The sequence below is a fragment of the Lipotes vexillifer genome, unplaced genomic scaffold, assembly GCF_000442215.2.
Source record: "Lipotes vexillifer unplaced genomic scaffold, Lipotes_vexillifer_v1.1 scaffold539, whole genome shotgun sequence".
NCBI classification, from domain to species: Eukaryota; Metazoa; Chordata; class Mammalia; order Artiodactyla; family Lipotidae; genus Lipotes; species Lipotes vexillifer.
In genome coordinates this window covers 1,907,190-1,923,075 of record NW_006789542.1, presented here as the reverse complement: position 1 = coordinate 1,923,075, position 15,886 = coordinate 1,907,190, and the positions used below count along the sequence as shown (strand labels likewise).

Genomic DNA, 15,886 nt, shown 5'->3' with positions numbered 1-15,886 from the left:
CACGAGATGCCAGTAGCAGCCAGCCCCTTCACCCTATTGTGACTTCCAAAAATGTCTCCAGACATTGCCAAATATCCCATGAAAGGAAGAAAATGACTTGGTGAAGAAGCACTCATCTAGAATGATCCTTGCCACAATATAGATACAGCCTTCCGCAAAAGTTGCGAAGTGAGGGATGTATCACCAGTTTTGGAGTCTGCTCTATTGTTGAAATTTATGGTTATTATCTTAATCCCATCAGAAAACTCCCAGCCTGAATTGGCAAGTCTGCTCTCTTCTGCTCTATTATCACATTGAGGATTCTTGGTTTTTAACAAGACTGCAGATTATACTGGCTTCTGCACAGAGCCTGTGCATATCACATATAAATGAAGGTAGATATGTCATAATTTATATTCTTAAGGTCTGTATTTGCTGAGTTGTTATTCCATCATGTGTCAACATCAGAATGGTCTTTTAAAATTTCCCACTTTTATTATGTTTCTGAAAATACTTTTATGCAAAATTATTCAACACATCAATAATCCAGGAAGTTGCAACATTTTGCCTTGGATTCTACCTTATCTGAAAATAATATTATGATATAATGCTATTTTTACATGTTTGTTGACATACCTCTCCTTATATCTTTAATTTTTACCTTATCATTACACTGGGTTTAGGGTCTATTTATATTGCTTAAGATATAATTCAATTTTGTTTTTGACCCATTCAAATTATCTGTCACTTAATAAGAAAGATGAACTTCTTTACATGTGTTAAAACACATACATTTTGCTTTGCTTTTGCCATCTTGTTTCCTTTGAGGCTCCCCTGAATTCTGGCTCTTTTAGTGGGGGATTTATTTACTTTTCTCTTACCATATCTGGTGCTTCAGAAGGTATATTTTCTGTTTTTAATTCTACTGTTAGTCATCCAAATTTTTCTGTCAGTTTTTCTATCACTTTAATTACCAGTTAATTCTGTTAATTTTCACATTATATATCTTGATTTTTCCAATGTTAGGATAATGGACTCAAAATTTTAATGTATTTCTGGTGAATTTTTCCTTTTATGATTAAACAATGGCTCTCTTGTATTCTAAAAATTCTTGCTACCATAGATACTTTTTTTTCCTCGACAGCTTCCTTTGATTAGTAATTTTTTGCATTGCTTGTCATTTTGTATTACATGGTTAATTTTTTTTGTTTAATCTTATCTCAATTTAGTCTCATATATATTAAGAAGCTGGCTGTTTTAACATTTATGATACACAAATCTCTAATATTCAGTGAGAGAGTTCTATCCATTTATATTTACTGCTTATTTAGTACTTGTCCCTAAATACTCTCCCTACCCTGTTTCCACGCCCTTTGCATTGTGACTGTGTCTCTTCTCCCATGAAGAGAAAAGAGTCTGTTTTCCTGTCCCCTCAACCTGGGCTGGTCTCTGATTTGCTGTGACCAATAGAGTGCAGCAGGACCATTCCTCAGCCAGTTCCCAGCCTCGGCCTCAATAGGCACAGCATCGTTTCACACACTTTGCTGGAAATCTGGCTCTTCCGTCTAACCAAGCACAAATTACCTACTAGAGGAAAAGAAACCATGTGGAGGAGAGCCAGTGCACACCAAATGAGAGCCAGCCCAGACCCCAGAATAGAATCACCTGCCTGCTCTCAGCTTACTGCAGATGTGTGAGGGAGCTGGACCAAGACCAGAACAGCCAGCTGAGCCCAGCCTAAATTGCCCACCTGCAGGACCAAATTAGTGGTGGTTGCTTTAAACCAGTGTTTGAGGGCAGTGTCGCACAACAATATCTAGTACGCTGACATATATGGAGGGATTTATACCATGATATTTTAAGATTTCTATTTGCCATACTTCTGTGTTTATTTATTTCTTTACCTTTTTTTTCCCTCCTATTTGATTACTTTATTTTGTTTTATTTCCCTGTTTTCCTCTAGGGATTTTGAAGTTTAAATTATACTTTTACTATTTTTCGTTACTTTTACACCTTTGAAGTTTACATACGATATTAAGTCCAAACCTAAAATTCCCAGTTAATTAGTGTCTTTATTATCCTTCCAAGCAGTATAGGAACTTGGAGCACTATACTTGTGACCATTTCTCTTTCCATAATTTTTTGTATAATATTTAGTTCCACTTTTTTTGTAAAGGACCTCCAAGTTAGTCACCATTGTCATCACCATTATTAACAGTGACAGCAGTCCAGTATTCTTTATCACCACGATGACTAACTTATTTGTCCTCTATTACTTTGTCAACCATACTCCTTCCGAGTTTTAAGGTTTTAAATTATAGTACACCTTTTACTAGTTCCCTTAGTGAGTATCATATGATATTGCCCAGCATTTTTGTATTTTTAACAAGAAGGGAGAAAAAGGAAAATTCTGTTAAAGTTTGGTTTTTCATATAGCCAGAATTCCTACCCTTAAGAATTTTTTTCCATTTCATCCATATATATTTTAGTGTGGACCTCTAAAAGTAAAGCCTTATTATGTTGTTGTTGTTCTTGTTTTTGTTAATATAACCACAGCACTATTATTACACCTAGACCTAATAGTAATTCCTTAATATCATCGAATATCCAATCATTATTCAGTTGTAATTGTCTCATAAATGCCATTATCGTTTACTTAATTTAAAAATCAGATGCAAGTATGAATAATGTATTATAATTAGTGCTGTCCTTTATATCTCTCTAAGTATAAAATTTCTACTTCCATAACTTTAATTCCTTGCAGTTTATATTTGTGGAAACCAACATATAAATTGGTCATCAGTCTTACTTATTAGCCTTCTTATAGACTTTCACATTTTTCCTACTTCAAAAGTAATTTAAACAGGATGCATTGAAGGTTGTGATCCAGCAACCATTGTTAAATGGAAAGCCTCGTTCATATGCAGTATTTTAGATTTGGTCTGCTTTTTTAAAAAATTATTTTTATTTTCATTTTATTTATTTTTTTTGGCACAGCATGGGGATCTTAGTTCCCTGACCAGGAATCGAACCCATGCCCTCTGCAGTGCAAGTGCAGAGTCTTAACCACTGGACCACCAGGGAAGTCTCCTTTCTTAAAGTAACATATAGTTGGGTTTTATTTTATTTTTAACTTTTTAAAATTTTTAAATAACTTTAGACATACAGAAAGTTTGCAAAAGTAGTACAGAATCCCTGTATATCCTTTACCCAGCTTCCTCTACTGTTAATATCTTACACATGAAAGAGTAGTTATCGAAAACAGAAAAAATTATCATTGGTATAATTTATTAACTAAACGTTAAACCTTATTTGAATTTCACCAGTTTTTCCACTAATGTCACTTCCATGATCCTATGTAGGCTCAACGCTGCATTTAACTATTTCTCCTTTAGTATCTATCAGTTTGTTGATTTTTAAAATTCAATAGGAAATGTTTGTTTTTTAAGCCATTTACATTTATTGATATAATTCATGCATTTTATTTTCTATTACTCCAGTTTTTGACTCTTGCTTTTTATGTTTTTGCAGTGTTTCTTATTTTAATATTTTAATATGGCCTCTGTTATAGTTACATTTATGTTTTCTAAAGATTTGAAAGAAATTGACCCTATTTGTAATTCTATTAGTGGCTAAATTTGCTTAAAATTCTTTATATTTTTGATCTCTAATTATAAATACTACATAGAAACTTTCCTTAGTATTCATTCGTTTGTTAAGGTATCTTATCACACTGCTCTAAATCTTTGTGGGTGTATTCTGGAGTTTTTAACATGAGTTATTTTATTTATTATTTTATGATATATGACTGTTTCATATTTACTTTGCTTTCCATTTTATTTTGCTCCCAATCTCTATTTTTAAGCCCAATGACTGTCAACTAGAAAGTTTTCAATAATTTTTTATTGAAATTACCATAATTTCACTAGTTATCTGAACCTGAATCTTTCAAAGCTAGTTTTGAAACTTACCCACCAATCCTTTTCTGTCACAGACACCCATAATTTTAGATTTTTTTGATCTCCCAGCCCAATGGCATTAAAAATTTGTAATATGATGTATTTTATTTATTTAGGCAATATTACACATTTGTAAATGCTTTCTATTGCTTTATCATCAGAAAGATAATTTGACTAAGTTTAAAATTATTCTATCACCAGTACCTGCACCTGCAAAAGAACTCTTTACATTGTTTTTATATCTCTTCACAATTAGTTTAAAATATGAGATATTTCCCTTATTACTATCTCTAGTTTTGTCTATTTGAATAGGCTTTGTCATTTAATACTATTGTATAAAAGTTAATTTCCTGATTTTGATTCTAATACTCGGGTTATGCAAGATGTTAACATTAGGGGCAGCTGAGTGGGGATATATAGGAACTCTCTTTGTACTATTCCTGCAACTTTTCTGTAAGTCGAAAATTAGTTTAAAATAAAAACTTTTTTTTAAAGCAGTATACCAGACTAGATAGTAATTTGGCACATGTGATTAATGTTCTTTTAAAAATAATTAAAATGTACTAACCCAAAGAAGACAGCGAGTGCTCATTAGAAGTGCAAGTTCTTATTAATAATTCAATTCCATATGCAAAAGCCATGCCCGCAATAGGAAATAGGGACACAGACAACTTATAGCTTTCAAAAAAATCTATAATGAAAAAGCAAATGACTAAGACAAGAAACCCCCATTTTACCCTTTCCTAGGAAATGTTGAATACAGAGGCTTCAGTCTCTGCATTTTCTTCTCTTTATCATGTTTTCCTCTACTTCTCTTCTTCCTTTATTAAAACATTAATTATCGTTAACTTGAAATTATCATGAATAACAGATCTTTTTTCCTAGTAAAAGTTATGCTGAAAGGCTTCCAGTATAAAAATATTACCTTGCAAACTGCCAAATGAAGCATAATTACATTTTACACTGAATCATTGCAAAGCAGAGAGGTTGTGCCCCTTCTTCTGTAATACACAATCATCCATCCCCTCTCTTGTTTTATTTCTTTGAATTGTTGGCTCTGCCTGAATTCAGAACAAAGGAGATAGTAGACATAGTTGTTGACCCACCTCAAAGACCAGCACCAATTTAGTTGAAGCATTCTTGACCTGTTTTCTGGGTAACATAGTCCTTGAATCTTAAACTCAAGCACCAGACTTTCTCCTTCTTCCATCTCCCTACTCTGTTTGCAGGCTTTTAATTAGTACCAGCCCTCACCTTCCCTTGGCATGGCTCACTCTGCTTCCAGTGACATGTTTGCAAGTGCACGAGAGGGACATAGAGAGCTAAGTGGGAGCCTAGGGTCTGCTTTAGGAAAGTGAGCATCTCACCTGTTCATACACAGAGTGTGTGCACAGGGACACACACAAACACACACAAGGGACCAGAGTGGCTTCCAGAGGGCTACCTTCCTTTCCAGAAGCCTCATTTCAGGCTTCAAATGACAGCTGTGGCTCTGTTACGTCTTGGGGATGTGGGCCTCTATTCATCTCATAAAGAGCACCCCACCTGTTCTGCAGACATTCAGGAGCCTGGCAAAGTTGCCTCTCCAATCTTGTTGCCAGCACTGTGAGCCATCTGAGAACCAGCTCATTTCTCTTAATCAGAAGCAATGACTTTCAAAAGAGTCTGACGGCACCAATTGATGAACTAAGTCAAGAGAGAGAGGCTAATCATGAAGGATGTGCCTTATGCCTGTGTGTATTTCTAGAAAGCTCTGCAAACAAGAATACATTAACATTAAGTTAAATCTACCCTGCAATTCTCAGTTCTTGTTAGTGGCAAATTCTCCCTTAACTGCTTTCTATATTATTTTATAACAGCCCATGCTATATTTATTTTAGTTAAAGTGACGCCCTGAGGGACTTCCCTGGTGGCGCAGTGGTTACGAATCTGTCTGCCAATGCAGGGGACACAGGTTCGAGCCCTGGTCTGGGAAGATCGCACATGCCGCGGAGCAACTAAGCCCTGCGCCACAACTACTGAAGCCCACGCACCTAGAGTCCATGCTCTGCAATAAGAGAAGCCACCACAATGAAAAAGCCCACGCACCACAACGAAGAGTAGCCCAGCTCACTGCAACAAAGACCCCACGCAGCCAAAAATAAATAAATAAGTTTAAATAAGTAAATAAAATGATGTCCTGCTGCCCTGGTGGCGCAGTGGTTGGGAGTCTGCCTGCTGATGCAGGGGACACGGGTTCGTGCCCCAGTCCGGGAAAATGCCACATGCCGCGGAGCGGCTGGGCCTGTGAGCCATGGCCGCTGAGCCTGCGTGTCCAGAGCCTGTGCTCCACAACGGAAGAGGCCGCAACAGTGAGAGGCCCGTGTACAGAAAAAAAAACAAAAAAAAACCCGACGCCCTGAAAAAGAATGTCTTCTCACCCTTCTTTCTCCTCTAAAAAATGTCCATCTAGGGCTTCCCTGGTGGCGCAGTGGTTGAGAGTCCGCCTGCCGATGCAGGGGACACGGGTTCGTGCCCCGGTCCGGGAAGATCCCACATGCTGCGGAGCGGCTAGGCCTGTGAGCCATGGCCGCTGTGCCTGCGCGTCCGGAGCCTATGCTCCGCAACGGGAGAGGCCACAATGAGAGGCCCGTGTACCGCAAAAAATAAAATAAAATAAATAAATAAATAATAAAATAAAATAAAATAAAATGTCCATCTAGATTTCCATTGAAAGTCATAAGAGGAGGAAAATAACTTACAAATAACAAGGGGATAGAGTCAGAAGAAGAGAAAGGTGTGCCCTTTACCTGAGTAAAAGGATGCTGCCTTGCAAAGCACTGTTACAAGAACACAATTTAAGAACAATCATATGAAGAGGTAGATTCAGACAGGGAAATGGAGAATAAAAACACTGTCAGTTGTTTAAGACCACACAGAGAGTAAGTCTAAAAACTGTAACAGTGGAACCCAGACCCACGCTATGCTGTCCTTGTCTAAAATAGTAACAAATTAGTTTTGTCTTTCAATTCTCATTTTTCAAATCATGAGACCTGTGGCACAAAAAGTTCTCAATATAATCAAATATCCATCCTGTACTTAAATTTCCATAATTTCTAATTAGAACAGTTTGCTTGCCTGAATCAAGACCTTCATTGTGATTGGTTGATATGATTCCAATGTCTTTTTTTAATCTACAGTTTCCTCTTCCATCTTTTCTTTTTTTCCTTTCAGTGTATTTATTAAAGAAACCAGCTTGATGTCCTATAGGATATACCACAGTCAGGATTTTCTGATTTTACCACCGTGGTATCATGTAACACCTTACTTGTCAGTTGGTGCTTAGATTTAGAATTTTCATTAGAATTGGATTTGACTTTATTTTTCTACAAAACTGCTTTAGTGGTGATTTTGTGCATTTTCATTAGATTTTAGCAGTCCTCTTTCTAGGATCCCTTATGCATTATGGATTAGTAAATGTTGATACTTTATAATTCTCTGACCTATCTACTAAATGTTGATACTTTATAATTCTATAATTCTATGAGTTATAATTCTTTATAATTCCCTACTTTACAATAAAGAGTTCTTGGACTCATTAATCAACAGAAATTGATAAGAGGCCAGACAGGAATTCAGGCAACATTTTATTGCGACTCATGCTTCAGCATGAGGGAGCGGAAAACAAGTAACAGGTTCCCTTGCTTACGAGCTGGTCCCTTAAGTGGGGTGAGGATAGGAGCAGATCAGTGGGTCAGGTCAGAGGGTTGGCTTAGGTGATCTGCTCATCCTCTCAGTGGTGCTGTGTGCAGGGACCATGCACGGTACCCTGCTTTTGCTTCTGGCACCTCAGAAGTGGCAGTTGGGTTTTGGCCTTTTTGTATCTTCTTGTTCATAGTTTGCCCCAGCTGCTTATGCATGCAGTTATTTTTAGTTCCTTGTAGTTTCTTGTATTCTGTTGCTCGAGGAGACGTTTGTCCGGTGCAAGCACTGCACCACAGGGTCCCAGGTCCCAGCCTGTCTCACTGTCATTCTGTCTTCATTTATTAGCTGGATCACTTCTGATAGGGATCAGGACATAAAATACGGATCCTTGGCATATTGAAAATGACACCTTGTCACATTTGAGTTTAAGATAAATGGCAGAAGCAGGAAGGTCACTCTGACCTTCACCTACCCTTCCTCTCCTGAAACAGGTCATAAAATCCTCATGGGAAAGGTGCCCTCCTTATATCCGGAAGAAAGGAACATCCTTATCTCTGAAGACAAAGGGATACCCAGAAGAATCCTAACAAACAGGACTTGCTACACTTACCTCATATACTCTAACATCATATTTCTACACTTGAATCTAGCATAAAAATACTCCAGTCTGTTTCTTCATTTCCTTATGAAGTCTTCGTGACACATAAAACTTATACTAAACAAATGTGGGTGCTTTCCTCTTATTAATTTGTCTGTGTCAGTTGAATTTTCAGACTCATCCACGGACCCTAAGGGGGTCAAGGAAAACTTTTCCTCCCTTACACTTCTAAAAGGAGAACTTTCCCTCATTAACCTAGTTACCTAAAGGTATAGTTCACAAGGAAGAGGCAGAATAAATGTTGGTTCTTTCCCTTTATTTGTGAATTTTTCATATGTTTCCTAGAAACTTCTAAAATTGGCCAATGGTATTTTATATTTCAAATATCATTATGAATTCATGAATTGAAAAATATTGGGTGTATTTCAATCGCTTGTAGTCATATTCCTTATTACCCATCTTTGGCCAGTAGGAGCCTCTTCATTTTGATTCTGAGACCTTGAGAGTCTTTGAGAGCTTTCTTGCTACCTGGTATGAAAAAATATTCTGAACCTATTTTATATATTTCGTGCCCCAGAACCAGTCAGCTAGGCTTGCGCATTATTTGAGTGACTAGGGCTAAGAAATATATATGTGTGTATATGTATACATAGAAAATATAAAAGGGATTCATAGTGATTTGCCAATTATGAATCAGAACTAAAGAGATTTTCTTAACCACACACATGCAGCCCATATTTGTATATTTATTGTTTCAGTATGTGGATTTGGGAAATGTATGTGCATGTATGTGTCTTCACGTATTAAAATTATTCATACTGATATCTTCCATTCAAAATCAGAACTACATTTTTATTTAGCATTATAGATGCACAACTATCTCTTTTCTTCCAAAATGGCAGTCATGACTTGCAACAAACAAACTTCATTTTTCATTTGCTTTATTAAACAATACATGCATAGCTGTCTCAGAATAACAGTCCAACCCTGACACAAGTGATTGATTACCAGAAGCAGTTTATTTTCAGGTTTATCTTTCTCTGGGTTAAAGGGGTCCAGAATAGGCTACTGTGTCATAAAAATTTTGAGCTGAAGACATTTCAGAAATTTTTTCCTCAACTTCCTTATCTGCCTAAAAGCAGAGCTTCCCAAAAGAACTCAAAGGAGCTCAATTGTCATAAATCTGTTCCCCAAGAGCAACCAGAGAAGGTTGACTCATCACTGGAGATTAGAAGTCAACTCCACACCTAAACAGACTGTCACAAGCTATCATATATGCCATCTGTTCTACTAAGGACCCCTTTATCTTTCCTAGAAGTTATTTGTTTTCCCATAAGTGACCTTTCTTCCCCTCCCATCCTCTATTAAGCTATTCATTCCCCATAAATACCTGTCTGCCTATTCCCTTTTCCTATTAAGATGGTATACAAGCTCCAAATTCTAACTACCTACTTGAGTCATATTTTTGTGAACTCCCGTATGCATATGATAAAATTTTGTCTTTTGTCTTGCCACTGTGTCCTTTGTAAATTTAATTCACAGGTCCCTAAGCACTTTACCTAAGAAAGGAGAGGAAAAGTTTTTTTCTCCTTTACAGGGTATATCCTATATCCAATTAGAAATGTTCAGGCAAATTACTATGTTTTAAAGTTTCTCTCTGTGGCCATCCCATCAACTAAAATCATAAGTTTATTTGTTTCAGTTTACTCTTGATATATAAAGATTGACTTTTAACTTAATTTCATTTATAATTATGTAAACATTTAAAATTTTTCCAAAGTTTAAACTATACAGTGAACTACATGCAAAGGAGTTTTGCTTCTATCCCTGTTCCATTCAGCCTATTTCCTCCTGCATAGGAAACCTTTACTTTTTTTTTCACTTTTCAGTTTTATCTTTTCACATTTTATGCAAAAAAAATATTCTTGCATTATATCGCAGAGATCCCAACATAGTATTTATATAGAGAATGTTAGAGGAAAAATTGTCTTCTTCCAACTTGGGTCCAGTGGTTTGGGGCTTGCAAATTAACTGATCATAGATTAAGAGGAGAAAAGAAAAGTTTTATTTAAGTGTACGCCCAGGAGTACTCAGTGATGAGTTACTCTCTTAATAGTGAGAGATAAAAGATTTATATACCAAACTTAATGAAGCAGGGAGTAGTTTAGGGTTTCAATGGAAAAGTAAGGAAGGTTCTCTTGGGCTTTTTGATACTGATGGAAATGGGCAGTCTATCTCCAGGGCAGCTGAATTCACAGGAGACTCCCTTATTGGGAGACTTAATGGCAGCTGTATTTTTTGGAGGTTCTGCTTTTCTTAGATAAGGAAAGTTTGTATAAGATTTTTTTCTATGTCTTCTTTAGCTCAAACATTTTCTCTTTAAAATAATTTTTATACCAATTCTGAGGGTCTGAGTGGGTCCCCACAAGAGTTATTCTTCATTCCATTTCATCAGTTCATAGTACTACAGTTTATAGATGTAACACAGTTTATTCAGCCATTTCGCAAATGATAGAGATTTAGATTGTCTCTAACTTAAGCTGTTGTATTACAAACAGTGGTATAATGAATAACCTTGTACATAAAACTTTTTGTACTTTTTTCCAAATGTATATCTGGGACAGATTCCTAAAGGTGATATTTGATTATCATAGGGTAAATGCATATGTAATTTTGCATTTAATCATAGTGGGGGATATTGCCAGATATCCCCCACTATGAGTATACCATCTTGCTTTATCACCAGCAATCCATGAGAGTATGTTATCAAACATTTGAACTTTTCTAACCTGATAGGTGAGAAATGATAACTCAGTGCAGTTTTAATTGTATTTCTTTTATTGGAAGTGAGGTTGAATATCTTTTCATATAGTTAAGAGCCATTTATAGGTCTTTGTATGTGTGTATTCTAGCTCATCTTTCTGTAACATTTAAAATATCTTCATGTTTACTTTTTGAAGCTCTACTTTTAAATTGCTTGGCTACCTGCTTAATATTTTTATATTAAAAATAGTTTTTCTGTAATATAATGACAAAGATTTTCTCCCTAACCAAATTCTACTCAAGCTCTCCTGAACTTTTTAATTAGGCCTCCTTCTGTGTTTCTCTTTCTGCATTGCCCAGTTTTAGCAAGAATCCTGATAAGTCAGTTTAACTAGAATCTCCATCCTCCATATCTGGCTACCCTTGATATCTAATATCTGATAGTTCCTCATCCTGCACTATTCCCCAGGTGATGTCTGATCACCGTGGCCTGCCTTCAGCAAGAATCCTGTTACATTGGCTGAGCCAGAATCCCCCTTACTCTTGATGTTTCCTTTTAGTAATTTTCTGTCCCTGAACTCCACCCTGCTCCTTGCCTGTAAGTTCCCACTTACCTAGGCTGTATTCAAAGTTGAGTTGTTTCTCCCCCGACCCTGGCAAGACCCTATTGCAGTGGTACCCACCTATCCTCATGGCCACCCTTGAATAAATTCTGCCTTTCCATCTTCAGTAAGTGTCATGAATATCTTTTTCTTTAACAGTCACAGATATTTCTCTCAGTTTGTTATTTATCTTTTTTATTTGATTCTGATGTTCTCTGGCGTACAAAATGTTTATTTTATCTTTTGTAATCAAGTTTTCACAATCTTTTCACACTTCTGAATTTCAAGTCATAATTAAGAAAGTTATAGAGGGGCACAGTCAAGATGGCAGAGTGGGAGGATGTGGAGTTCACGTCTCCACACAACAAGGGCACCTACCAGATGCTGGTGGGAGACTTCGACACCCAGGAGGATGGGAGGAACCTTCAGGAACCGGGTAGGACTTGGAGGGGAGTGAGAGTAGGAGAAGTGGAGGCTGGATGGGACCAGTGCCCTTGACGGGTGGCAGGGGGAGGGAGGAGTTCCCACGCCTGGAGGGACCCTCAGGGGTTCAGAAGATCAGGAGGAACGCATCTAGCATTTCCCCTGCCCAGTCAGGCCCTGGGAAGCCTTCTGGGGTCCCAGGGTGGGTCCTCCGCCTTCCGGGGCCCCCTCTGGTGTGTTGATACTAGGGACGTTGCGGGGGTGAAGAGGAGAGGCAGATATGGAGGGGCCCTCCGCGATCGGAGGATGGGGGAAAGTGCCTAGCATTTTCCCTGCCCACTCGGGCCCCGGGGAGCCTGCTGGGCTCCCGGGCCTGGTCCTCTGCCCTCCAAGGCCCCCTCTGGCTGCGTGGCTCCTAGGGGCATAGGAGGGAGGGAGGAGGGGTGAAGAGGAGGAGAGGTAGACAGGGAGAGGGGAACCCTCTGGGACTGGAGGATCAGGGAAGCACAGCTGGCATTTGCCCCACCGACTTGGGCCCCAGGAAGCCTGCTGGGCTTACAGGCCGGGTCCTCCACCCTCTAAGGCCCCCTCCAGCTGAGTTGGTCCTAGGGACGTAGGAGGGAGGGGGGTCGGAAGATCAGGGGGAACGTGCCTAGCATTTCTCCTGCCCACTCAGGCCCAGGGAGCCTGCTGTGGTCCTGGGCCTTGTCCTATGCCCTCTGAGGCCAGAGGCACTCCAGGGACCCTCTGGCCACCCTGAGCCTAAGCCCCACCCCCAATCCCCCCAGGGCCTTTTCTGGCAGTGTGGATCCTAAGGCTAGACCCCACCTGCCACCTAAACCCCACCCCTACCTAAGCCCTGTCCCCCACAGCCAAGCCCTTTTCCATTTTTTTCCTTCTCCTTTTTGCTGTTGTGGTTCTGTTTTACCTTCTGATTGTTGTTTCATCTGTATTTTTATTTTTTCTAACATATCTGTTAGTTTTCTAATCTTATTTTTTACTCTTTGTTACTGTTCTGCTCTTTTTTTCTTGCTGTCCCACATGGCATGTGGGATCTTGGTTCATGAACCAGGTGTTGGGCCTGAGCTCCTGTGGTGGGAGCTCCAAGTCCAAATCACTGGAGTAACAGAGAACCTCAGACCCCAGGGAATATTCATCAGAGTGAGGTCTCACAGAGGTCCTCATCTCGGCACCAAGACCTGGCTCTACTCAACAGGCAAAAAACTCCAGTGCTGGAAGCCTTAGACCAAACAACCAGTAAGACAGGAACACAATTCTGAACACATCACACACACAAAAAAAGAGATGACAAAAAAATATGTTACAGATGAAGGAGCAAGGTAAAAATCTACAAAACCAAATAAATGAAGAGGAAATAGGCAATCTATCTGAAAAAAAATTCAGAGTAATGATAGTAAAGAAGATCCAGAATCTCAGAAATAGAATGGAGGCACAGATCGAGAAAATACAAAACAATGTTTAACAAAGACCTAGAAGAACTAAAGAACGCACAGAGTTCAATAACACAATAACTGGAATGAAAAATACACAAGAAGGGATCAAGAACAGAATAACTGAGGCAGAAGACCAAATAAGTGAGCTGGTAAACAGAATGGTGGAAATAACTGCCAAGGAGAAGAATAAAGAAAAAAGAATAAAGAGAATTGAGGACAATCTCAGAAACCTCTGGAACAACACTAAACACACCAATATATGAGCTATAGGGATCCCAGAAGAAGAAGAGAAACCGAAAGGGTCAAGAAAATATTCAAAGAGATTATAGTTGAAAACTTCCCTAACATGGGAAAGGAAATAGCCAACCAAGTCCAGGAAGCACAGAGAGTCCCATACAGGATAAATCCAAGGAGAAACATGCCAAGACACACATTAATCAAACTAACAAAAATTAAATTCAAAGAACAAATATTAAAAGAAGCAAGGGAAAAGCAACAAATAACATACAAGGGAATCCTCATAAGGTTATCAGCTGATTTTTCAGCAGAAACTCTGCAGGCCGAAAGGGAGTGGCAGGATATAGTTAAAGTGATGAAAGAGAAAAACCTACAACCAAGATTACTCTACCCAGCAAAATGTCATTAAGATTAAATGGAGAAATCAAAAGCACTACAGATAAGCAAAAGTTAAGAGAATTCAGCACCACCAAGCTAGCTTTTACAACAAATGCTAAAGGAATCTTTCTAGGCAGGGAACCCAAGAGAAGAAAATGACCCACCAAAACAAACCCAAAATAATTAAGAAAATGGTAATAGGAATATACATATCAATAATTACCTTAAATGTAAATAGATTAAATGCCCCAACCAAAAGACGCACACTGGCTGAACGGATACAATAACAAGACCCATATATATGCTGTCTACAAGAGACCCACTTCAGACCTAGGAACACATACAGACTGAAAGTGAGGGGATGGAAAAAGATATTCCATGCAAATGGAAATCAAAGAAAGCTGGAGTAGCAATACTTGTATCAGCTAAAATAGACTTTAAAATAAAGACTGTTAAAAGAGATAAGGAAAGACACTACATAATGATCAAGGGATCAATCCAAGAAGCAGATATAACAATTATCGATATTTACACACCCAGCATAGGAGCACCTCAATACATAAGGCAAATGCTGACAACCATAAAAGGGGAAATCAACAGTGACACAATAATAGTAGGGGACTTTAAAACCCCACTTGCACCAATGGACAGATCATCCAAACAAAAAATAAGAAGGAAACACAAGCTTTAAAGGACACAATAGCCCAGATAGATTTTTTTTCCCTGAGGTGTAATATCTTTTACTGGACAAATTAGAACTATTAGAAAATACTAGAAATCTTTTTCTATAATAAAAATATTAATACTATATTATTGTGAAAAAACAGCACAGCTTCTCTCTTCCTTAAGCTTTCATATCTATCACAATGTGTAGCCTACCTGCATATGTTTGCTTTTATAATAACAGAGTATAAAAAAATATTCACTGGGGGCTTCGCTGGTGGCGCAGTGGTTGAGAGTCCGCCTGCCGATGCAGGGGACATGGGTTTGTGCCCTGGTTGGCGAATATCCCACATGCCGCGGAGCAGTTGCTCCTGTGAGCCATGGCCGCTGAGCCTGCACATCCAGAGCCTGAGTTCCGCAACGGGAGAGGCCACAACAGTGAGAGGCCCGCGTACCAAAAAAAAAAAAAAAATTCACTGAACAAGTGCAGTAGGTTTAGCTGTAAAAATTACCTATGTCAAAAAAAAAAAAGGAAGCTGGACAAGTTTCAACCTGACCAAAATACCTATATATATATTACTTCTTTGGTCTTTTTTTTTTCTTTACATCTTTATTGGAGTATAATTGCTTTACAATGGTGTGGTAGTTGCTGCTTTATAACACAGTGAATCAGTTATACATATACATATGTTGCCATATCTCTTCCCTCTTGTGTCTCCCTCCCTCCCACCCTCCCTATCCCACCCCTGTAGGTGGTCACAAAGCACCGAGCTGATCTCCCTGTGCTATGCGGCTGATTCCCACTAGCTAGCTATTTTATGTTTGGTAGTGTATATATGTCCATGCCACTCTCTCACTTTGTCACAGCTTACCCTTCCCCCTCCCCATATCCTCAAGTCCATTCTCTAGTAGGTCTGTGTCTTTATTCCTGTCTTACCCCTAGGTTCTTAATGACATTCTTTTTCTTAAATTCCATGTATATGTGTTAGCATACGGTATTTGTCTTTCTCGTTCTGACTTACTTCACTCTGTATGACCACTCTAGCTCCATCCACCTCATTACAAATAGCTGAATTTCGTTTCTTTTCATGGCTGAGTAATATTCCATTGTATATATGTGACACATCTTTACCCATTCATCCGATG

At 38.5% G+C, this 15,886-nt stretch overlaps 1 non-coding gene across 1 annotated transcript; it reads right to left on the bottom strand.

Annotated features, from left to right (window-relative positions):
• Positions 1-2,990: 2,990 nt before the first annotated feature.
• On the bottom strand, positions 2,991-3,063 carry TRNAA-UGC (transfer RNA alanine (anticodon UGC)). Its single transcript has one exon. It is a non-coding gene; the product is annotated as a tRNA-Ala (tRNA).
• Between the last annotated feature and the right edge of the window lie 12,823 nt (positions 3,064-15,886).